The 25,915-nt window shown below is 48.4% G+C and overlaps 1 protein-coding gene and 1 non-coding gene across 2 annotated transcripts in view; one reads left to right on the top strand and one right to left on the bottom strand.

The window, feature by feature from the left end:
• The window catches only part of LOC142563351 (protein dispatched-like), a 451,755-nt gene that overhangs the window by 300,958 nt on the left and 124,882 nt on the right, over positions 1 to 25,915 (bottom strand). Inside the window, exon 3 of the mRNA XM_075673914.1 lies at positions 15,779 to 15,852. The gene's annotated coding sequence lies outside the window, so the exon portion shown is untranslated. The remainder of the gene's footprint in view (positions 1 to 15,778; positions 15,853 to 25,915) is intronic.
• On the top strand, positions 10,388 to 10,579 carry LOC142565072 (U2 spliceosomal RNA). Its single transcript, XR_012824784.1, has one exon. It is a non-coding gene; the product is annotated as a U2 spliceosomal RNA (small nuclear RNA).

The following is a 25,915-nucleotide window of genomic DNA, read 5'->3' on the forward strand; positions in this document are numbered from 1 at the left end:
ATTGCTTCGATCAGAAATCATGATGCCTTTTCCAGTAATTTGGTCAAACATTTTTCTCCACAATTTCCGTAAGACTGAGGTAGTAGGTTTTACTTATCAATCCCACTACGTTTACGATTTCGATGCATTTTCACGCGTTACGCCATTTGTTTTCTTTCTGTGTTTTTTTTTAACATTACGCAGTGCATAACGTCTCAACGCAAACTAGCTTGCTGCTTTTATGTAATAGTTCTTGCTGTTCTTGCGGTTTTTATGCAATGCTTATCTGTCCGTTACTTTTTCGTTTTTTTTATTTCCCTTTCTTTTTGACATCTTTCTGTGAATATGCAAATTTATTCGTTTTGTGCGAATACTTGAATACTGTTATGCATCGATTTCTTTTTTACCGATTGCATTGGTGATAAATTGCGCCAACACCTCCCTCACCCTATGCCTCTATGTAAGCCTGCGAGGTCTACGTAAATAATACAAAAATATTCTCCATTTTAACAATCACTTTTCTAATTAAAAAGAAAATTTCGAATATCGCAAAATATTCCGAAAGCTGAATTAAGCATCAAGTTCGCAACTCTTAAGTCACACAGCGATTTACGACGGACACCGCACATTGAGGGACTGCGGATTAATTGTGACCCCCCGGGGTTTTCCTTGCCGAGCACAGAAACACAGCATACACCAGGTGTTCTTTTTTTTTTGCGTTTCGCGTACATCGGAACGCGGCGGCTGTCAGCAATCGAACCGACGACCTCCTGCTCTGCTGCAGAACGCCACAGCCATCGAGGCATGGCGGAGGGCGTAAGTGTCTGCAATAAGAGAACGACATCTGAGCTCTGTAAGACTGTCCCCTGTTGGAGTCATATAAAGCGGGCAAAATGGGTGTCACACATCATTCCGAGCTGTACACCGTTAATTAGCGAGTAGGACTTCCGCAAGGTCATTGCAAACACTGCAACAAATTCACGTCAGGTGTTCAAATTCACATATCAAATTTATACGCTTCACGCGCTCTTACGGGCGCAGGTTACAGAACTGCGATATTTATTCTAATCTTTCATGCGAAGCATATTAACGTAGGTTTCGGGCCTTCGCGCGACGCCCGGCGGTGGCCACCATTGACCCTGAAGTGGGGTCACGTGACATGACGTCACGTGATGACGTCACACAGGCTGCAGATGGGGCCTCATATCGCGCCGTCGGTCGCCTCCCGGCGGTGGCCACCATTGACCTTCAAGTGACCTTTAAGTAGGTCACGTGACATGACGTCACGTGATGACGTCACACAGGCTGCAGATGGGGCCTCATATCGCGCCGTCGGTCGCCTCCCGGCGGTGGCCACCATTGACCTTCAAGTGACCTTTAAGTAGGTCACGTGACATGACGTCACGTGATGACGTCACACCGGCTGCAGATGGGGCTTCATATCGCGCCGTCGGTCGCCTCCCGGCGGTGGCCACCATTGACCCTGAAGTGAGATCACATGATGTGACGTCACGTGATGACGTCACACCGGCTGCAGATGGGGCCTCATTCGCGCCGTCGGACGTCGCCCGGCGGCGTATTTGGAATATCCAGAAAGTACAACGCATGGCAACCGCAGCACCACGCTATTGGCTTACGAGCCTGCGGGACGCCGTGATGTCACTCCTAGCAACGGCGCCAAGCGATAACTCTCGTTCCCGGTGCTCTCCGTATAAAAATTGCTCACGTGACCTGATCATAGGTGCCTAGGGACAGGATCGTTTAGGGATTTTTGAGAAGGCATGATGGTGGCGCCGAGCGACGCCGTGGCGTGTTCGTTCTCGGCGTGATCGTTCTCCGGCTCGCGCGGACGGTGCGTTGTTCAACGTTGCTTATGTGATCGTGCTTGCGTTGCTTGTGTGTTGGTGTTAGGTTCTGTGTTACTTGGCGGAAAGCCGTGAGTAGTGGTAGTGCGGCAGTGCGACTTTCGCCTCGGTGAGCTCTGGCAGTACAGAATCTGCGTTGTGTGACCCGTGCTTCCTTGACAATTGAAATGTCGAACTGGCCTAGCGCCTCGGCAGCGAAGTTCTACGAACCGCGATGTGTCGCGTCGCCGTGTCCGACTTTGCTTAACGGACATCGAGGGATGTGCTGCTCGCTACAAGTCATGTAAATGCGACTGCGTCGACCGCCCATGAACTGTTCAGCGCTGAATGTGTGTTAGGTGTGCTGTGCTTGAAACGAGTGGTGCAGCCGTGCAGCGGGGGGTGGTGGAAGAGCAGAGTGGCTTAGGAGTCTCCATTTGCACGTTCACAGATATGTGCTCCCGTTTTGGTCTCATTAGCGGCTGTCGCGGGATCGTGGTGTGCTCCTTGCCTAGTATGAAGTTTACGATGCTAACACACAGCATGTTCACGTTTTTCCGTGCTATATGTCGTTTGCATGACGACCGAGTTGAAAACAAGGCATATGTCTGTGTTGTTTGCATTTGTGTGTTGTAAATTACTTCCTATTGTGGAAGTTCTGGCAGTCTTATTACGCAAGGAGTGCGAACGTAAACATATAAACATATTTCTGTGTGTCTGAAATTTTGAATTTCCCATAATAGCCTTTACGACTGATAAGCGGGCTACACAGCCTCTCTGAATCAGCTACCTTTTGTTGCGACCCTCTTCCATGTGGTAGACTGATGCATGGTGCGCGTTTATTTCTGTACTGTTGTAAAAACCATTTGTTTATTCACCCAATACAAATGTACTGCTTCTTCGCCGCAGTACATTTTAGTTACGCGCTGAAGGACACTAAAAGTCGGAGGGGACCGCTATCACCCAGAATAGTATGTCCACTCAGGCGACCTGAGAGGCGGCGGTTGCGCGAGTGTATAATTAAAGAACTCTTTTTATGTCCAGTGACAGTGAGTGGCCCCTTTCCACTTTCAGTATGCTTCACCGCATTACATAGATGTATTGCGAAAAAGGTAATCTTAAAAAGCTCAATTATGCAACGTTTCTTTCATAGCTTGCTACACTGCAATACAGGGGTGCAGTAAAGCATACTAAGAGTGGAAAGGGCACATAGGTTTCCTCATTATTTTCAATTGTGATATAATTTGCAAGTGCATCTGTGCTCTTGGTAAGCTTTATTGACAATTCTTTGTACATTACAAATTCATATTGCCGGGAAGCTTACTAAGGCACATTCGGCATTTTGTAATGCATTATTCACCTTCAATGCAGGAGCACAATGCGGATTCATGCCTATGCTTCTGGCTGGACTGCACGTGCTCTTTGAGAATTGATTCGTTGTTCATAAGTGCACTGGTACTTACTCTAAACTGGAGGGCTGAAGTTGATACGGAAGCACAATTTTTATTAAGGGGACAAGATGTTGCCAAGGTGGTTGTAGCACAGTTTTTTTCTTCCAGGTACCTTTTCTACTAGAAGCTTCCATTGCAGTGTTTCGAGCCTCTTTGAGCCAGCACATAGTGTATATAAAAATCGGACACCGATTGGGAACATCACCTATGCTCTCTGCAGTAAGCTGCGCTCAGGATAAGTTCATGCCTATCTATAAAAAAAATGTACCATGACCAGACAAAATAAAAGGGGATGGGCTGCAGCAATACTAAGTGTTAAATGGTGCCTTATCCTTTCTGTTGAGTTTTCTGTTTTGTGCTTTTTATTATGGATCCTCTACAGTAACCATTAGATTGCTGAACGTGAGCTTGTTGGTCTCGGATCTCATGGTTGTTACTAACAAAACAGTGTGATAAATAAACAAGGGCTTGAAGGCATCCTGTCACCTTGCTTATCTCATGGTGTTGCTTCATGAGCACCGTGAGCCTCCAGACCAACTTGGAAGGGAAATTTGTTGCAATCACTTCAGAACTGTATTGCAACCAAACGAACAGTGCTCTCAATGACAACTTTTGGACAGTAGAATGCTTGCACCCAGCAAAGTCTAAGAAGAAAGCATTCAGGATGTGCAAGTGGGCCTTTTGAAGCTGGCATCATTGCTGAAGGGGCTTTGCCTGCTTCCCTCTTTGTGGATACACAAAGATGATTTCCTCTTTGAGAGGGATTGTTTCAGATGTCGTTACATGGCAACAATGCTGGGTGTATAGTAGCAGAGAAGCTTTTCTTTGCCCACTGTCAATAATATGTTCCTTTTCCAGTGCCCCTGTGGAAGTGCCTACTTTTTGGACACAAAGTGCTCTCCATGCGTGCATTTTTAGCTTGTAAAGATGTCTATTATCCTTTGCCTCAAGCTGGTCCTTGATGTCACCCAAGAAGCCATTGCGGAGTATGGCAATGCGCACTTACATATCAGTGTTAATGCCAGTGAAACCAGATTAATAGAGCTGCCGTTTATTTCTGTCCACTCCATCTTCATCCAGTTACAATGAACAGTTCTTTGTCCAAACAGAAGGCATACGTAGTTGGTCTTGCATAGCCTGCGCACTAAGACTTGTTGGCGTGCCTGAGAACCTTAGCAGTGTCTATATGCAAAAACATTCTGATGTGTTGATGACTTTCTTCTCTTTATCACACTTTGCCTGATGAAGCCAGCAACTTGGTCAATTAGATGTTCAACAGGCTTCCCATTAGTTTTCCCAGCGTCTCTTTCACCAGGTTGCTGCTCATAGATATCTGTTTTCTTGACCTTGCACTGCTCTTAAACCACGGCCACACCTGCTGAACCTATAGTATGCGAACAGAAAAGTGCTATACATCACGTTGCTCCAAACTCATGACATGTGCTGCAAGGCCTTGAGGAAGACCCTCATTAATTTCCCCCCTCATCATACTGTATGAAGCTTCGCATGACAAGTGCGACAATTAACATCTGCTGGTTTTTCAGTGCTATTCCTGTTCAGCTTGCTGAAAGCTATCCCAAGTGTTTCAAAAGTAGGACTGACTGCCGGACAAGAAGTGCATAAAGCAAGGGCAGCTATAACCATATGTGTCACACAGAATGAAGAAGGCCACTGAGTGTACAGGCGGTTTAATTCTTATCCAACAAGCTTGGTTCTCCCTTTGCAAGTGAGTAAACCCAACTTGCCTCAAAGACATGGCCTGTGACAAACTATGTGCCAGATGCTGTGTCCCCTGCAAAGCCGAAGATGTGTACAACATCCTGACACCCGCAGTGGCTTCTACACTGGGCAAACAGGCTACTATAAGAACGACCGCCTCTACTAATATGCTAATAACATGAAAATGTGCAGAAATTTGGATATTCATTGGGCCCAACTGTAGGTGTAAGCCACTCTTACACCATATGTGTGTTGTTCACAGGAATTGGAGCTATACAAATGCAGACAAAAACAATGATGTTTGAAAGTAGTTGAGCTGAACTATATTCTGCACAAACAGTGCTACTTGCAGCGCTGGTACCTTGTAGCTACAATTTATGGCTGTCCCACCATGCAAAGGCACTATTCTTGAATTATTAACTTCTATTTATATTTATGGTGGCCATATTTTGCAAGTACATATCCACATTGTGTGCAATATGGTTAAATGATGTCAACTATGATAGCCATTCCTAATCTGAGATGCAACAAAAGAACTAATATAGGCAACAAATTGTAATTCAAAAAGACAACCTGTGCACAGGATAAGTGACAGACTTCCTTTTATTGAACAAAAGTCACATGTGTCACACGTCACCAGCATTGGGTAGCGAACTTGCAAGCTTGGGTGACAGAGGCAAAACTTAGCAAAATGCTACACTTATACTCAAATGTAAAACGGCCTATGATACAATAAACGACATTATATTGTACTGAATGAAAGGGCAAGACTCCATCCAAGAACACATTATGGCACCACATAATTGACATGGTGTAAAAGATGTTAACGCGTAGCATTGGGTAGCGAACTTGCAAGCTTGGGTGACAGAGGCAAAACTTAGCAAAATGCTACACTTATACTCAAATGTAAAACGGCCTATGATACAATAAACGACATTATATTGTACTGAATGAAAGGGCAAGACTCCATCCAAGAACACATTATGGCACCACATAATTGACATGGTGTAAAAGATGTTAACGCGCCCTCCCCATAAAAAAAAAGGAACACTGAAAACATGCCTTAAAAGGCAATGTGCAGCGTCTGAAAGCAAGAAAAAACAACCCAAAAAAGGTTTAGCTAAGTCTTTCAATGATTAAAATATTCAAGCTGTCTTGTCACTTCTTAATGAATCTGCATTGTGTACTAGGGTGTTCTGATAAGGCAGTTTCAGCAAGTGTATTGGGAAGCAGTGTTCCCAGTCTGTGTCCAATATTTCGAATTTAAAGAGGGTCAGGCTGCCTTTCAAAGATGTACATTTTAGTTTATAAAACAGAAAAAGGCAAGCAAAATTGCTGTGCTTTAGAAATTCACTTAAAGCAGTGCTCTTAATGTATTAGCTTGCACAATGCCATTATAACAGCTTTCCACCTCTAACATTATTTATCCCAGTTGTAAAAAGATGGGAATTTCTTTTTGAACAGAACTTCTTAAACTATATTTAACAGGCGAACCACATAAATCATAAAAGTGGCATTTCGCATCTGCAACAACTTCAATGTACTTGAAATTCAGCATATTGGGACATGGAGGAAGCCATAAAAATGCAATAACGGCCCGAGAGAGTTCTCTGCAATTAGGTGAAGAAATTGGCACATACCTGCAACATTTATTGATATCTAGAGTGAACTTCCAACACAATATAGGCTCTTTCGGGACTGTTTATAACGTTTTGTGCCAGCGCACGTACGTTAAAAAACTATTCAGTGCTTTCACGCCGTGTCGATGTATGCCGAATTGCATTAACAGGACGTGAGCAGCACAGTAATCGCAAGGGCGTTTTGTTTCCACTTGAGGGCATCGCGCTGCGTATCATTAGTAGTAGTGGTGGAATACGACTCCATCTCACAGGTTCCGATCTTGTCGGCATGGGTTTCGCCCAGCGGTCCTCGCAGCGTAAACTGTCGCACCGGCGTAGGTCCCGATTCCTATCAATCGGCAGGGCGGAGAGGGCGCTTCGATGGATGGGACGGAAAGTCGCGTCACCCTCGGCTCGCGACCGCGTCTGCGTGCCAGCCACGGCGTTGGCCACGACCCACAACAAGCTACGCGAAACCGCTGGTGATGAGAGTACGTTGTTAGGCATGACGCCACGGCGCGTCCCCGCAGGCGGCAGCCAATAGCGTGGCGCTGCGGTTGCCATGCGTTGGCCCTTCTGGATTTTCCAAATACGCCGCCCGGCGGAGGCCTCCACGCTTCGGTTCGCGCCGTCGCGCGCGACGCGGCGGCGGCGCCACCATCGCTGCATCACGTGATATGTGACGTCACGCCAGGGATGAAGCGGCGCGCGCCCGCCGTCGCGTCAGTTCTTTGCGCCGGGCGTGTATGCGGTCAAGATGCCTCCAAACGCTAAGGATACGCTAAAGTTAAGCCCAGTGGATGCTTCGTATCCACTGGGCTTAACCTTGATATGCCTCTAATTTTTTGCGTGTGCAGCAGTTTGCATTTGTAAACATTGTGCTTCAGTTTTCTTTCTTTTAATTTGGCTATTCTCGATAACTTTTGCAAAAAGGTATGAGGTCCAGCTGTCTATGAAGTCGGTAGAGCTGACCTTTCTTTCAGAAATGCTACAAATTTCGTTCAAACCGGCTCGGCAATTCTTTAATGAGCGAATTTCAGCGTTTCACAGTTATTTGAGGAAAGCAATCCAAGTCGTTCCCAATGTAAAGCCTCCTCTCAGGCGAAGAGAAAATGCAGAGGAAAGCGATAACCTTCTTTTAGAGTTATCCCAACAAAAGCGCAGGGTTAGTATGGTGTGTGTCTAAGGCAAACGCGATGCCTTCTGCCAAGATTTTACTGGCAAAGTGAAATAGCTTCTCATATATCCCATATTACTCTTTAAGAAAAACCTATGCGAAAAGAATGCGGCAGCCTTACGGATCCTGTAAAAATGTCACGAAGAACATGTCAAATTACTAGACGGTAGAAAAACAGTCAAATGCTTTTCTCACCTTTCCTACAACGAAGACACTCGGGCAGGGAGAGAAAAGAGAGAGAGAGATTTCTCATCGAAAGTCGTTTGCAATGAGCATTTCTTCGAGAGCCGACCCGGGCAAAATAAGTTATTTTCGCCAAACGTGTTCCGCGCCCAACGGCAGAAACCAGAAGGGAAAAAAGAAGCAATAACCGGAAGGAACGAGTCAGTAAGGCCAAACGAAACGCGCTCCGCACACTCCGCCAAATGAACGTCGATTAGCGACTACAGCGGCGACGGCAAGGCCATGGCGTGCAAGAGCAGCAGCAGCAAGCAGCTGCAGCAACGGCCCCTGGCGAGCAGGCCAAAAGGCCAATGGGTCGAGCCGACAAAGGCCGCCGTGAGTTTCGCTCATTCTTCCGAGACGCCACAGCAGCGTCGGCCGCTACGGCGGGGAACAAGGACTGAGAACAAATGGTGGCCCTCTTGATGACCTGCCTTCTGTGTGCACGGTGGACGCCGATCGCCAGGGGGAAGTAGGGGGGGGGGGGAGGGGATTACTTATACGCACGCATGCGCGCACAAACAGGAGCGCGGGGGACAGCGCCACCTCGTAGACAGCGACGTACTTAAGGGGTCGCAAAAAAATGTTTCTATCCAGTGGCGACGTGCTCAGGCCGTGACAAAAGCCTTATGGAGCTCGTTTGCACGCGCGCGCATTACGGAGACGAGCTTTCCGACTTGCAAATGAATTGACTGCGCCATTTTTTTGGTCTCAGCGACTGCGCGTTGGACCCCTGGGATCCCGTTATTCACTTCGCCGCGTGTACGAAAAGTGCTCCAACGCCAACGCTCTTCTCCTCTCCCCCAAACTCCGTCGCTGTGCGTGTGAGGTTGAACACTCTATCCCACATATGTGCACCAGCAGGAAAGATTGAATGAACGGACCTGGCGTTCCGAGTCAATCGGATAAGGCATATAGCCAGTCATAACTGACGAGACTAACTATAGGCAACTAGGCAAAATTTGACAATATCCCGAACAGCACCACCCAACGATGGTCCGGCTGTATTTTACGCTTCCTTCCGCGCTTTAGTGGCCTTCCGATTGAGCTGTGCTCGGGCAGCGTACGACGCCGCCGCCAATTCTCGCCCTATCGTTGCAAGACAAGGTGTTTCCAGTCCGCGAGGCACCGCTAAGCGCCGCAGCAAGGCGGGCCACGACTAACACTTCACAGCGCTCGGACTGGTCTATTAGGCGGGATTTGTATTTGGGCTTGACAGAACTTTTAAGAATAGCCTGTGGCCGCTGTACGATAATTGTAGTTCTTGAGCTGGATCACTCGAAGCGGCGCAACATTGCTCTTGCACGAGTAATCGTGATCCAGAATACAATGGTTAACATTAAATCACTAAGTAAGTTTTTAACTATAGTTACATTGCCGCGCATATACGGCTATTTACTCACTTTAGAAGGCTAGTTCGCGAGGCGCATCCACTGGAAATGAATTCTGAGGGTGTCACTGGTTTCGAGGTTTGCGCCATCAAATTAGTGGTAAAAATGCCCAATTGTTCCACTGACTTTTTTATCAAAACGGCGTGTTCCGCACTGAAGCAAGGAATTAATTGGAAAGCTAGCTCATGTACGCATATTGTTTCATGTTTTGTCAATGAAAATTTCGAAACTGGCGTCATCCAGAAAATCGTTTCCAAGTAGATATGGTATAATTTTTCAACCATATAATGTTAAATTGCAATATGTGACGCGTAAAGTATATTTCACAAAGTTAATTAGCGAATTATCGTTAATTATTCGATTACGCATTTCTATGTGTTTCGTGCACGTAATGTCCGCCTCTTGCAGTAATCCAGCGGAAGGACTAGGATTTGTGCCCACTTCCAGAAAAGCAATTTATTTAAAGATCTGTATATAAATTATGACAAGAAAATACTGTGAATATTGCAATCTAAGAGCATTACTCCACAGACGGTTAAAACTAATCCTTACAGGTGTGTTGATTTGGGTGTCCGAGCAATCAAATAAATAAACAAATAAAATTATGAGCCATTCCACTCTGTGGAGGCGGATGACCAGCGAAGCTGTTTAGCACACGACACAAAGGCGGCACAAAAAAATTATGGGGTTTTACGTGCCAAAACCAGTTTCCGATTATGAGGCACGCCGCAGTGGAGGACTCCGGAAATTTCGACCACCGGGGGTTCTTTAACGTGCACCTAAATCTAAGCACACGGGTGTGTTCGCATTCCGCCCCCATCACAGAGGTGACACAGAATTGTGAACGAAGGTGCGAACTCATTTACCGTGATTTTTGCATACATTCGCATGGAGCCAGAGCCACCAAGGGAGTGCGAAAGGAAAGAAAACGAGATACGGCAAGCGCTTGGAACGCCGACAAAGAGAGGGCGGCGCGAACGTAGGCATGGCCGACGCGGGCCCAAGTGTAGTTTCCATTCTCATCAGCTTAATATCTGACACGGGTTCTATTCGGACTCAAGATATCAAACTTATTTTTTTTTTTTTTTTTGCAAGTCGGCGGAGTGCTTGAAGCCTGCTTCACCTCCGCCGCTGGTCGGCCCGGTACTGCACTACCTTCGGGATCGGCCCACGGTCTTTTGCACACGCACACGAAAGAAATGCGCGAAGCCTTGCCATAAACAGCTTCGCCGTAATAAATGAAGGTCTTCCGAGGACGGTGTTGCACACAGTTTGCCACTATATATATATGGCCGCAGGAACGCCGAAGTCCGGCAGTGCGCTAAGCCGTCCAAGCCGCGAGGTATAACGCCTTTCCGCCGCCACGCATCTGCCCGCACCAATACGTGGGAGAAATAAACAGCTCTGGTGCTGCCACCTTCCGGCAAGACGCAACACAGAGCCAGCCGTCGGAACCAATCGAGTTATCCGCCGCGAACGTGGGAGAGGGATGTTGCGTGCGTGCGCGTGCCGGGAATAAAGGGCAGACGGGAGGGGGGGCGCCCTATAAGAGAGAGAGAGAGAAGAACTGGCGTAATCTTGTTGACGCCGGGCGGTCTATGGATGCTCCCTACGCAAGCCATTTCCGCGTGGACGGACAGACGTAGATTGTGCCTCGTCCGAACCAACAGACTGCCTGCGCATTTGTGTGTTCGTTGTGCTCGGAATCCTTCGGGCGCGCTCGGAGGTGAAGGTCGACCGGAAAGACGGCGTTTCCTCCTCCTCGTTTCTGCCAACCCTTCTGTTGTCTTCAGTTCCCTCCAGAATACGAAGAAATAAATATTGAAAAAGAAAGCTTGACCCCGCAATACCTTCGTTCTTTTCTTTTTCTTTCTATTTGAGCACGGGTTGGCTGCGCGAGTTGCTATAGTAATAAAGCTGCAGAATCATCGATGTTTGTGATTGAAACAGCGCGGAAAATTGACGGGAAATTGCAGGCATTTTGGCGCGAAACCTCTTCCTTTTTCGTTAAGCACATGGGGTTGCTTGATAGAACCGCATGTAGAGTTACACGTCTGTAACAAAATGTAACAAAATGTAACGAAAACATGTAATACCAATATCGCTTGTATCTTTATCGCTTACGCAAGCAACTTATTTCGGCATCGCTGTGTAGAGGCGAAAAGAAAAGCATTGCGCGATCCTGGCACAGATGGCTTCCGTCGTCGCGGCAAGCATTACGTAATCGGAGCTAAATTTAGTCTCTCGCTTGGCGTTCAGGCAGGTGTATCTCGGCAGTGTACGTTTGTCGGGATCTCACTCTGCCGCAGTATATAGTATAACCCATAAAACTCAAACATGCGCTCATTACGAGTTATAAGGCTTACAATTGTGCAATTTACTGCAGGAATTTGACGGTTGTTTCGGCTATGGCGCCCCGAGCATTCTACACATAGAATTCCGAAACAGCGCGAAGAGTACATGACAGCAATAACAGGAGGGCGGGAGGATGCCAATCCGTGCCCACCACGTTTGACCACAGCGTGCGTCCACTACAGACAGGCGGCGAGTACGATTACAAGATTTGACCGTGGGACCTCCACTAGGGCTGTGTCATAAGTTCTGCACGCGACCTTTCTAACGCTTGAATAAACGTCACTTATGTATTTGTTGACGTTATCTCTACGTACACCCTCTGCAGGACGTACAAAACTTTTCGGTACCCCAATGCAGCATGCGTCCCCGATACATCCTATCCGTGCAATTTTATTTATTTTGATTTTCTTTAAGCTTGCGCTGGACACTCGTCCTTTCCGGGATACAAACGCATTTATTAAAGGTGATTTACTTTTAGAAGCAGCACAGAAGAAGCAAAGTGCTCGATACTGCTAATAGTGACGAGCAACGCATTGTTTACAAGGTCACAGTGACTTTTGCAGCGACTTTGGTGTTGCTGATCTCGAATTCTTGCGGAACTCGTCTGTATAGATTTGCTCGAAGCAAACATGCTTCGAACGTTCTTTCACCATCAGTAGAGAGAGATAGAGAGAGAGGATACATAGGAAGGCAGGGAGGTTAACCAGAGGTATACTTGCGCTATGCTACCTTGCACGGGGGGAAGGAGTAGTGGGATAAAAAAGAAAAAAGAAAGCGGAAGGGGGAGAGAGACTTCTGACGGAAAGTTGGGAGACCGACGAGCGCAACTTCTTCGCCTACAGATTTTTCTTTATTTTTTTGAAAGTTGACGCAGCATTCGTAAAATCGTAAAACGAGCCCAATTTCGTATGCTTTACGGAAAATTCGGGGGTGTTTTGCATGTACACGCAGTATGCTATACAGTGCCCCTTCGAGTTGACGAAACTCGTTGAGCTGAAAAGGATTCAGCGCCACCGCGAGCGGCAGATTACAGAAGTGAACTGTCGGGTACAGTGCAGCGACAAACACCCGTTTTTTCGACGCACCACTCGTTCCAGAACCACCAGAGAACGAAACGTTATTAAAGACACTCGCGACTATGATTTCGCGGCTGATTGCCCGCCTTTGAAACCAACCTGTATCCGTAGGCACACGTGAAAAGCAAAAAAAAAAAAAAATTAAAGCCCCAGTGAACAGGAAGAAATACATAAGGAAACCGTATCAAAGCCCGATTTGTGTAAGCGAGCTAGATGTCGACGGGAACGCCGACACGAAAGAAAACAAAGGCTGGGAATCGTGAAACCCGCCGTCTGCTCCCGCGTATTGGAATCGCTCGCATCTAATGACGTCATTGAAGCGCAGTCGACTTCCTCATTCACAGGGAACACGCGTCCGCCTCTTGCTCCGATCTTCGACAAACTTTTGACTTGAATGTGCGCCCACTCTTTGCTGGCTTCGCCGACTATTGAATAGCCAATTTGCATTCCCCTCACACAGCGCTCTATTCAATACACTACGATAAAAGAGGCAATTCGTTTTCAATGTTAATGCGTAAAGCACTAGAAGCCGCAGTACGAGAAAATCCGTCGGCGTGACCAACAGACGGTACCAAACATGGCTGACTAAAGGTGCGGCCTAATACGTGCGTCACTGGGCACGTGACGGCGCAGCAAATGGGGAGGAGGAGGTGGCGCCACGTCATGCGTATAACACGAGCGCGTTCATGGCGTTCCGAGGACTACAAACGGTGTAATGCTTTCGCATTCCCACACGTACGTAAGCAGTCTTGAGTGTCTGCCGAATTTTTTTTTCTTTTTCTAAACTCTTGCGCGCACCGAAAATCAAGGTGCCCGTTTTCGACACGAATACAGTTGAGGTCGCATTGTGCAAAAAGAAAAAAATATCACATGCTCGGCTTACACGCGTGTCATATTCTTCTGACGTCAGTGCGCCAAGTAATGAGGACAACGGTAACATGCACGTACGCCGACGGTCAGAGCTGCCAGAGATTTAACGAGCAGATTTTTTTTTTTTTTTGCCCACCTCTCTGCGGTTTTAGCGTGGCTGCCCGGCACATAGTCCAGTCGAAAGGCTACTTGGTCACAAATGAATTGAAACAACAGTGCTCACAAACTCTCTCTCTCTCTCTCTCTCTCTCTCTCGAGGTGAAACCAATCCGGGATCCCCGTAACTCTTGGCCAGTAGGAGCAACTCTACTCTCGCTGGTTGGTCCCCCTTGAGCAACAGGGCGAGCGCCGATCGCGTGCTTGTCCTGTTGTGTTTGTTTTTTTCCGTTCCTGTCCTCGTCTGCTCCGCGGCGCTTCAAGTTATGCTCTCGGCCGGCGCGCGGTCTTAGCTCGAGGACTAGGCGAAAGTCCAGCCGCAAGAGACCGACTCACTCGCGGCTACGAAAGTTTCGGGTAGAGGCAACCTTGCTCCCTCCGCCCCCCCCCCTCTCTCTTGCAAATGCTTACCAGAACAGACACCACGCTTTCCTGTATAGGGCACAAACATCGTCTCCTCCCGCGGCCCAGCATAAACAAGACCTTCCATCCCCCTTTCCCCTTTACTATACGTGTTATGGTGAACAATTAAATTATGGGGTTTTAAGTGCGACAACCACGATCTCATTGTGAGGCCCGCCATCGTGGGGGACTCCGGAAATTTGGACCACCTGGGGCTCTTTAACGTGCACCTAAATCTAAGTACACGGGTGTTTTCGCATTTCGCCCCAATGGAAATGCGACCGCCGCGGCCGGGATTCTATCCCGCGACAAAGCAGCCCAACACCCCAGCCACTAAGCAACCACGGCGGCTTACGTGTTATGGTAGTCAACAGGGCGAGACCTTGGTTAACCTACAAGAACTGATATTTGGGCTAGTTTATAAGAATTCACACTTGACTGAAAGCAAAAAAAAAAAAAACAAGGGAACTGCCCCTTGTCTTGTGTGAACTTACTTCTTGTGTCCCCGTTCTTTTTTTTTTTGCGCTTGAAATCAAACTTGGTTAACCTCCCTGCCTCTCTCTCTCTCTCTCTCTCTCTCTCTCTCTCTCTCTCTCTCTCTCTCTCTCTCTCTCTCTCTCTTTAGGAAAGCTGCCAGGGCTATCCCAGTACAGCTAGTGCGTGAGCTGTGGGCACGCGTTCCCACATTCAACGCAGAAGACATGTTTTCCATCCTCCCGATCCGACTCCACTCCTGTACAGCGAACGGGTCACTCCCGATTGAACGCTCACGACGGATAGGGCGGAGCCTTCTAGTACAACACACGAATAAATTCAAGACTCTTGGTAAGGAAAACATCCACCACAATACGCCAAACTCCGCGACCTGGTGCAAAACTTATGTCTACCCCTCTCTCCCTCTCGGCTACTCGTCGAGCAGACAGAGCCAATCCTGCAGGGGTCCGCGGACGTGTTGGTACGCGGGTGAGAGAGCGTGCGGGTAAAAGCCAAGCGTACGAAAATCCGCGCTGTGGGATTGCATGGCGCTTTGTGTACATGCATCGCGGTACCGTGCTCTATCTCTGTGGTTTTGCAAAGCGCGGTGGGAAACGCGAGAAGTTACTAGCCCATTAGCGCGAAACCAAACTGCGCAGAACGTCTGCGATTGAAGAAGAAAGCCAAGATTTCTACAGCTGAGATTCTGTTTGAGCTATAGCCGGTCAAACATACTGGTGTGAGTATTGCGACGCAACAAGAGAAAGAAACGCAAGGAAATGGCGCCCGTCCTTTTGATATGCATGTTTCTCAGTCTGTTTTTTTTTTCTTTCGCACCATAACACTTGTAGCAATGTGAACCGTTCCTCTGCGCACACTCGAAAACCAAATTGCACGCATCATGCGTCTCTTGGCACATCATTTCAACACAGCTTCGCTTGACGTAGATTCAATGTTGAAACAAGTGCGTTGTCTATTAATGCCTATCTTTTTTTTTCTGTTTACCGCCAAGTCGCTCCATACCTAGTTCGAGAAAAACGCACCTTTGGTAGTGGAATCTCGAAGCACTTGCGATGCCGACCGGTAGGCGGGAAGGCGGAAGCAACACTGTTTAGTCCTGAAACGAAGCCAAGCGATATGCCAATTATTAGCTTTCGCGTGGTTCGAGATATACCAAACATCGGCGACAACTTGCATTAAACCTTAGCGCCGCTGTACGTCAGCGTGACGCCACGGATTTCACAGTACTTTCCAGCGTTTGAGCCGTTCTGGCACAGCAAAGCTCATCGAAGCTTGCCACCTAGTTTTCATGTTGATTTCTTTGGAATGCAATGTGGAATGCAGAATTCAAATAAACCAATACGCGAATCATATCTTTTTTGCCATGAACAACGCACTGTACGTAGCACTAGCTTTAAACAAAACGTCGCAGTTCCACGCGAAAGGCGAAGCTGTGACGAATTGAGAAGGAGAAGCTGTGATAAATTACTGGGGGAGCACCTGAGATTCAAGTCGTGACCTACTTGTTCGACTTGGTCAACGCTTGGACGGTGTCTTTCATGTGCCCGTCAGAGCGTCCGGTCATCCACAACGTAATGTCGTCCGCGTACAGTGTGAATCGGAGGTCAGGAATCTTCTCGAGAGTGAAAGCTAAAGATCGCATAGCCAAACTGCGGAGGAGGGTGGATGAGTAGTGTCCCTCGGGGAGTGCCAGTGCTTCCTAAACTTATTTGACCAGATTGTTCGCTGCTTAATTGGGGCGTCGCAGTACCCTTCGTCAGGGAGGTGCGTATCTATAGAGGTAGATTCACCCTCCGCAGTTTGTACTGCTAAGTTCGCGTAGAATGGCCAAATGGGACACGTTATCAAAGGATCCCTTGAGGTCGAGGCCAAGCAACGCTTGTGTGTCACGTGCGTCGCGCTCGGCTCGACAATGTCTCGTTCGAGCCTTAGCATGCCACCCTGACAAGAAAGGGAGATTGCGAAAGCCAGTCATTTACGAGGGGAAATTCGCTTACTAACCACATTAGCAAGCATGTTGTCACGCGCGCACGAACACGAACACATCTCACTCGACGAGCGCGCACACTCGCTGTCAAAACGCTGGAGCGAGGAAGAGCGGCAGAAGCAGCGAGCGAATTGCCCTTCGTGCTGCCTCTCGCATCAACGCGAACTGAGCGGCGAGAACACGGCGCACACGAAGCCATCAGCCTTCGGCGCACCTGAAGACTGTGTCGACCGCAGATCGGTCATAGGCCGCACCATACGTAGCCGCTGCAGGTGTAGAACGCCTCCCCTGCTGCCTAGCGAACGATGGGAGACGCCCCACGCTTCCTCCCCACCTTCCTCCTTTGCGCGCGCGAGATCGAGTCACCACCCTTCTCGGCTCGCCTTTGCCCGCTTTCACTCGCACCCACAGCATACGCAGCGCGATGTTGCCGCACTTGGGCTTTATACGGAACATCACGGCGATGCCGACGGCGGAAATGCGACTGAAGCGTGCGTATAATTCCTATCGCCATAAAATAAGCACTTCGGTAAGAAGTGAAACGCGCTGCCACTCCAGTTAATCTGCTTTCGCACTGTGAGATAATAAAATAACGGCAACGCCACTGGAACGTAACACGTTTCGAGAACCTTTCTTGCACCAAAAACCGCACGATCACGAGAATGTACTTCTTGGCACTTTATGGCGTCACACTGACGTGCGGACCCTGAGCTCGTCACACTGACACATGGCGTCACACTGACGTGCGGACTCGACGCAACGCAGGACGTTCATAATGGAGATCACTTGGCACACAAGCGATGGCGAACGGCGCGTTTACCTCAACTCAAACTCAAATGACTTGACCGAAATCATCGTTTTCCAGTTGCCAAGATGTTCGGCCCATGATCACCAAAAGCAGTGCATCGCAGGGCAACGAGCGATATTCAACAATTACTTTGGTATACTGCTGTGAATTATGACTATTGACATGTTTGCACAGCGCAAAAGACGAGGACTGAAGGAAGAACACAACACAGGCGCTGCGTAGCCCACACAGGACAGCACCTGTGTTGTGTCCTTCCTTCAGTCCTCGTCTTTAGCGCTGTGCAAACATGTCGATATTGAATCGCCAATTCGCCCAAGCCCCCACCTTATGACTATCGATTGCATATTGTACCGTGGGTAGGCATAAGTTGTTCACTTGCATACCTCCGACATGCGCGGACTTGCAAATTTCCGTAAAAGACCTGCGCGCATACATAGCTGCATTTTGTTCTGTATTATTTAGGCAATATCCAGTGCAACACCCCTTATATATTTTATTCTTTCTTCAATTTTTATTCTAAATATGTAATTTTAATCACGCGAAATAGGGGTATATCCGTTGCTAGCACACGGCGATAAAGAACCCTTTAATTTTCATCTCAATAGAACGAAGAAAGAAAGTTCGTCCAAAATGATACCGAGAAAACGACGCCTTTATATACAGCTGATCGATTCCCCGGCAATGTACGAAGATCTCTACGTTCTTTGTTCGTTTTTGAGGAAAGGGCAAGACCGTTGACTTAGCCACGAGATTTTCTCGCATGCCTCGCTCTTTTCGATACTCGTGTATCACGAACGAGCTAAATGTCTTTATAACGCAGAGTCAGCCAGATCACACCGGGAACAAAGCCTGCGATGCATATAGCTTTCGCAAACTCTCGGTAACGGGCCGCGAATTCCGCTTCGCGCGGCGTCCGTACACAGTGATCGAGAAACAAATGCTGACGCACAGATGCCGCCATATGCTGCAGCCCTGGCACAAACAAACAGCGAAGTGCAGCGTCTACTCAAACGCAGGGCGGAGAGCGGGAGGGTCACGGCACCTGACAGGACTTAACAGTTCTCTTTGCATTTTTTGTTCTATCCTCTGTTTACTTATTCCATGCCGTGACGAGCTGTCTGTTTCAAACAGCTTCAGCGAGGGGCGGTTCTTTAAATGGAGACTCGACAGCACGTTACTCCAGGTGAATGTGGTGATAAGCGAATTGACACACGCTGGACGTGAAACGCAATGCTAGGGAATCTCCTTGCAACGAGCACCTCGCAGAAGAGATGAAAGTGCATTCAGAGCGTGGCCACGGGGCGGGGTGCGCAATGTGGCAAAAATTCAAAGTTAGCGCTGCGTCAACACACTTACACAGGTCCCGCTCTCCAAGATCCTGCTCCAGGTCTTGCTCCCGTTTTCTCTACACAACCGAGCAAGAACAGAGCGGCGGACGAGTTGAAATGAGTTGGGATGTATTACCACTCGTGAGGGCAATTTTAGAAAGCAATGACACCACGAAAAAGTAATTATTATTTTCCTTCGCAGTCTGGGCATGCCCTAACTGCTATCAAGTGTGCAATACAGCGTTATGTGCGCGCGTTCAACCGATATAATGCAGTGAAGCAATTCCACGCTGCGAAGCTGCGCTAGAATTAATTTTAACTCGTTTGTGCTGTCGGCCACGGCTTCCAAACTATCGCTCGATAGTGCACGAGGTCGCCCACTCTTTGAGCAAATATCAAAATTAGCATACAAGAAAGAGCGATTTCAGCGTTTCTGCTTCTTCAATGGGGAAATGCGTTTTTGTGCGAAGCGTAATGCAGACGTTCAATTACTGAGAGCTTCGTCTGCACATTTCCATGACACAGTGCGAAGCGTCATGCAGACGTTCAATTACTGAGAGCTTCGTCTGCACATTTCCATGACACATTCAGAGGCTATGACTGCTTGAATGCTAACCAAATGTTTCCCTTAACTCTGGATGTCATGCTTAATCCTTCCTTTATACAGGACGTAAGGGCCGCACCTATCTTTGTTTTTTCTTGCCTGCCTCTTTTGTGCGATGTATACAATACGAAATACATTCACCGCCGAGCACACTCGGCACCATACGCTGGGATCGGTTCGCTACTGCGCGATACGCGTATTTCCAAGAAAACGTTTCGTCATTTGTTCATACAGGATCCCATATTGAATTCTGAAAAGCTGGAGCAGCACTCTGAAATAACTTCAAGGGACAGGAGGAAATGTCCGTCTTTGTTGCCGGCTCAGGCTTTCATCGCAGGTCTATTCGAGAAACTCCATTAGCGAAAACGCACGGCAGGCGAGAATGACGGAGCAGCTGACGTCAGCCAGTATCAGCTATAGCAGCGCCATCTTTCCGTAGTCCCTTAGGCGGAGGAGGATTAGGGAGGAAAGGGAAGAAGGAAGGAAAAGGAGGGAGGTCAACCAGACGCGCGTCTGGTTTGATCTCATACGCTGAACCTTTCATGAAACACAACGTTGCCTTATACAGGGTACTTCAAAAGATACGCTCGAGATTCCTTAAAGACAAGGAAGACATTTAAACAGAAATCTAACTAAGCGTGACAGCCTGCACACTTAGGAGAAGGGTAACAGGCGACAATGCCTGACTGGGGCCTCCCTTCTGCAAGACTACGCACTGCACTTGAACGGTTTCTGCAGGAATGGTTTTACCACAGCGGCGTGCATTTTCAGGTAACTCGCGACAGTAATTAGCTAATGTAACTGTGAAAGCAGAGACTAATTACATTTTAACCGCGAGAGGCAGACGGTCGATGGCAAGAGATACTTTCACGAAAGATGCTAGCCGTCGGAATAATTCATAACGCCTTCCAGAAGAGAGAAAAGCTGAAGCAGCCAGTTTCCAAGTAACGGCTTCCGGCCCCCAAGTTAACCCGGAAAATCTAAGAATGCAAAGAAAACAAAGAACGCAACTGTCACGCTTGCAGCAGGCGCCAATGAGCGACGCGTTTCGTTACGCTATACTGTCGGGCGAGCATGAATTCCCCCGCTTCATGCTTGCCCGAGTCACCCCTTTCAGCCATCAGCAGATCGTCCACCCACATGTACATCTCGTTCGTTGATTCTCACTTGCGAAGCACGCAATATGCGCTTCCAACCAGATGGCGCTGCGAGTCTTCTTAACGATCACGCCAGTGCCGACGACAGCAGCCGCTAGGGATGCGAAGGAAACGAAGCGCATCAGGCTTGTTGGTGTAATATTGTCCGTCCGTCCGTCCGTCCGTCCGTCCGTCCGTCCGTCCGTCCGTCCGTCTGTCTGTCTGTCTGTCTGTCTGTCTGTCTGTCTGTCTGTCTGTCTGTCTGTCTGTCCGTCCGTCCGTCCGTCCGTCCGTCCGTCCGTCCGTCCGTCCCTCCGTCCCTCCGTCCGTCCGTCCGTCCGTCTGTCCGTCTGTCTGTCTGTCTGTCCGTCTGTCCGTCTGTCCGTCTGTCTGTCTGTCCGTCTGCCTGTCTGCCTGTCTGCCTGTCCGTCCGTCCGTCCGTCCGTCCGTCCGTCCGTCCGTCCGTCCGTCCGTCCGTCCGTCCGTCTGTCTGTCTGTCTGTCTGTCTGTCCGCCCGTCTGTCTAATAATGTCAAAACACCGTCCGAAGCCACAAGTATGAAGATTAGACAAATTTATTCACTAACCATTGTTCATATATTTTGTCTGAACGGTCGCTGAGGGGGTACTAACGAGGACGAGCGGAGCGTTGCCCAGTCCAAAGTCCAAGCACGGGTACGTTCGAGCTTGGCCGCTCCCTATCACTGCATCACGGTTCAGCGACTCAACGTATAGAGTTACAACAACACGCAGATCATAAGAAGCCAAGAAACATTGACACCAAGGACAACGTAGGGGGAAATCACTTGTACTTACTGAGTGAATTAAACAAACGATAAATTAATGGAAATGAAAGAACAACTTGCCGCAGGTGGGGCACGATCCCACGTCTTCGCATTACGCGTGTGATGCTCTAATCCACTTTCATCCACTTTCATTGCGATTAAGTTATCGTTTCTTTAATTCAATTAGTAAGTGCAAATAATTTCCACTATGCTGCCCTTGGTGTCTTTGTTTGTTGGCTTCTTATATAATGTGATTAATAAAAATCAGACACCTCGGTTAAACCCCTTTCTTCTCGTTCAATAACACGCAGAGTAGCGTGCACGCGAGCGAATACTTCTACGGTGCGTACATCTTTGCAAGGTCGTTCGTTTGCGCATCGGACGAACGTTACGGCGCCAATGTAAAAGCTTCGACAAGCTGTACGAAGACCGGAAAACAAAGTGTTTTTTTTTCAGCAACGGCATGCGCCAACTCCCGAATTTACAAACGAGCTGCAACTCGAAGCTGGCTCTTGCTCGGCTCGACTCGACTTGGCGCGGCTCAAACGGACGGGCGGGCAGATAAGGCAGTACTTTTCCTTTTTTAAGACTGCCTGCTTGAAGAAAAAGAATACAGTATCCAATATTCACGACGGAGAGAGGCGCATAAACCGGTGTAAGTGTTACCGGTGGGAAAAAAAAATAACACACACACACACGAGACATGGCGACGGCATCGTCGCGTGCATAGGTAACTTTACGAGATAAAGCAAAGGAAGACAAAGAGCTCGCTTAACGATACGGTGGACAGATAAGTAGCTCACACATGCTATGGGTGACTCAAAGGGTGTGTCAGTTTATCGTTATCATCATCGTCGTCATGATCATCATCGCTGAGTCAAGTGTCGAGGGTGCAGGCGTTATCTCGTGTACAGGGGCCGTTTTCCCAAAGCTCACTTTCAATGCAAGCATCAGACGGTGCTCGTGGCCACGAAAGACAAAGGAGTCCAGCCTAAGCAGAAAGTAACGGTGAAAGAAAACGGTAAGGTCAAGGGCAGCGGCATGGAGACTCTGGAAAATCGAAAGGCGACAAAGCCAGATCAGCGAACGGTAAACAGAATGATCGAGGGCCAGCCGCCTGAGGGGGGAAGTTTGCCGGTCGAAGGTGTCGGAAATCGATGCGGGCGCATACATATATTCATCCGTCGGAAGATCGGATAATACGGCGTTGGAGCTGCAGGGAAATCCTATACGCCAGGAGAGAAAAGGTCGCCGTTTTTGCTGTACACACGCTATATACCAGCCAGAGAACGAGCGCTTTAGCTTCGATAAAACGGCGCAGTGATGTGGGCACGTGGTGCGAAAAGAGCGAGTCTGATCGATCGACATTGAAAAAAAAAAAAAGAAAGGCTCTGGCTGACAGACTAACCGTTGCCGAGTGACTTTCGGCTGGCGCTGGCTATCAGATTGCTGCCGACTGCTTTTTTCTGTTTCTTTTCGTCTGACCGATTGACTGGCTGTGATCTGTCAACAGTGGTCGAACGAGGGATGTTGTATCCGGAGCCAACGTTTATAATGGGGTCTCGTGGCTCTGGCATATACGAGGTGTTTCAGATGACTTTAGCCGGAGTTTAAAAATATGCCGATGCATTCTAAGACGACGCGCCCAAACGCATGTTGCTCAATTTTTTATGTAGTGTGTCACGCTATTTTCTGTGTGTGTATTTTGCTTAATTAGACAATCAGTCGAGATCAATTAACCAACTTCTGAAGCAACGAAGCTAGGGAAAAAATTCCGATTAAGAAATTGGAGAGCGGTTTGCAAAAAGTCCCAATAAACAGTTTCTGTCTTTCTATCTATCAAGTATTAGTGTTTTTCAGCTCACTGTGGATTCCCGTGAAATACAAAAAAAAAACGCGTGACAGGCCCGCTTGAGCGTCGTGATTGCACTGCTCCCAAGCGTTCCGCACACAAACGAACTTAGAATTCAGCCGGGTGTGCTGCCCAGCTAATTGTAATACTCTGCTGCGAGGAGACGGTCTAAAAACTGGAGGACGCTTAAGCTTCGCCTTCAAGAGTGGAACGCGACAGCGTTATCGCACCCCGTTCGCACCGCCCACCCATTCACTCGGCATGCTCTTGAGTCACACAAAGTAGGTTTTCATATATAAGACTTCTAAGTGTACAGCTCAACTTTTTCAAATTATTTGTTTTAACAAGTGCTTCTTACAATCTACATTACGTCAGCGCAGCGATCACGTCAGAAGCGTCCCGCATCGGACGCTGCAGCTAGGAATCGCGCTGTGAGCGAAAAGAGGAGCCGCGTCGCCTAAACACGAGGGTTCGAGTGACGCACGCTAGAAGTTGAAAGGGGAGAGAGCGAGAAAACGTATTAAACGCAAGGGTACTGGGGCATCGACGCACCTGTCCCCGCACGGCCCCAATGCGCTCAAACGAGACGAAGGGGAGAAGCGGGCGAGAGGCGCGCCACCTGTCGGGGCAGTTCCGTACAGTGCGAGGAGGGGGTCTTCTGTGTTTGCCGCAAGATGGCTCTGCATGTGCGCCAAACGCAGAAGAAATGTATTGGAAACGTACTTCGCTACGCGTTTAACTGCGACTTCTGTAATTTACATGCTCATAATTACCGATATACACCGCAGTATAACTTTCTACGGCACGTTTCTACGGCAACACTGCATTCATTAGAGGCGCTTTTGTGCCGCTTTGAACCATCGACCTCATAGCTCAGTGGTAGTGTCTCCGTCTCACACTCCGGAGACCCTGGTTCGATTCCCAACCAGCCCATCTTGCAAGTTGTTTTTGTTTATGAATTGCCTTCCGGGATTTTTCGATCACGGCCTACGCCGCCGACGACACCGGCTTTTCTGCGACACGAGCTCCTTAACGCTGTCACGTTAAAAGCACCTCCTCTGTGAATGCACCCGTTGCAGCGTGGCAAGAAAAGTGCTCACGACCGAGCTCGAAAAAAAAAAAAAGACTGGACGATCGCCTCTTGACGCAAGAAGAAGTCCTAGGACACTGGTCACTGACGGGTTTCGGCACTCAAGACCCTTATGTGCTCTGCCCAAGGACTTGTGAAGTGTGCGACCGAACTTGAAAGTTGTAGCGCTTTGCATCGCGGTATTGTGTCCGTTTCCTCTTACCTGTTTTTGTTTTATTCCTTCTGTACCCTTTTATTCCATTTATACCTTTCCGCAAGCATAGGATAACCAGGCGGTACTTAAAATGCCAAACCTACCGGTCTGCTCCTCCTTTTTTCTTTTTCCTCCTTCCTTGCGTTCAAACCAGGCATCGCGAAGCGCGCTGAGCAACCGATAATAGGGAAGGCTTCGCTCTTAGTGTCTCTTCTGGTTCGGCTGACCCAGGCATCGCGAAGCGCGCTGAGCAACCGAAAATGGGGAAGGCTTCCCTCTTAGTGTCTCTTCTGGTTCGGCAGACACTTGCTCCTGGTTCGGCCAACACTTGCTTCCCCGCACGAATCAGTGGGATAGAGTACAAAGAGTCCGCTATCCCGAAGCCAATCAGTTTGCATGAAGCGAGAAGCGTGCGCTTTTGAAGCGAAGCTTTGCCAGACGTCAATGACTTTGCCGACCGCAGCTGCTGCCGTCTGGCCAGACATGCGTTACACACAGGACAGCGCTCAAAGCGAATCAGCTTACGCATAGCTACCTGTATCTACTCTTGTAAATGTGCCTGCGAGAGGCTTTGCTCCATGCGGAATTACGCAGCGCAAGCAACAAACGGTATACCCACATATACGCTTTGAAGCGCATGGTTTCTTTTCATTAGAGCGAAGTTTTCTCTGCCTTTCTTTCTTCGCCCGGGATTTGGTCCGGCCGCTAGGTCGGTTTCTCGCCGAGTGAAGCGGGCCGATCCCGGAGGCTGCTAAATAGTAAAGTGGGCAATTCCCGGGGATGGTGCCATCAAAGCCGAGCCGATCTCGGAGGCAGAGAAATCTGCCTGCGTGCGAAAGAGCGATATAGACTCATGTCTTCTATATACTCTCTTTCTCTCTCTAACTCCCTCCTCACGCTGCCAACGTGTACGGTAGCAAAGTGGACTCAGTTTGGTTAACCTCCCTGCCTTTCCTCTCTCTCTCTCTCCTTGCGCACGCTTGAACATAACATAAAATTGCGCGCATTATGTGTACCTTTCATGCATAGCGCGTAAGTGAAACGTTTCGCGAAGGGTTCACGTAACGTTGATTCCCAAGAAGCACGCTGGACATGGCGTAATTGCAATCTTTCGTGAATTCGGTGCCCTTTGCCCAAGGTGGCAGTTAGCACGCTGCACCGTATTGCTGACAGATTATAAAAGACGGACAGTCCAAAGTGCCGTCTATACTTTTGTCTTTTCTCCCCGTCTTTTGTTCCAAAGGCAAACAAAAGAACGGGAACCTCGCCGAGCGCTCCACACTGACAAGGCGAGGAATCGAGAGAGAGAGAGAGAGAGAGAGAGAGAAAGAAAAGTGTTTCGAAAGGAAAGGAATTTATCTTCCCACGCGGATCGGC

This window comes from Dermacentor variabilis, chromosome 11 (assembly GCF_050947875.1).
Source record: "Dermacentor variabilis isolate Ectoservices chromosome 11, ASM5094787v1, whole genome shotgun sequence".
In the NCBI taxonomy this organism is placed as follows: domain Eukaryota; kingdom Metazoa; phylum Arthropoda; class Arachnida; order Ixodida; family Ixodidae; genus Dermacentor; species Dermacentor variabilis.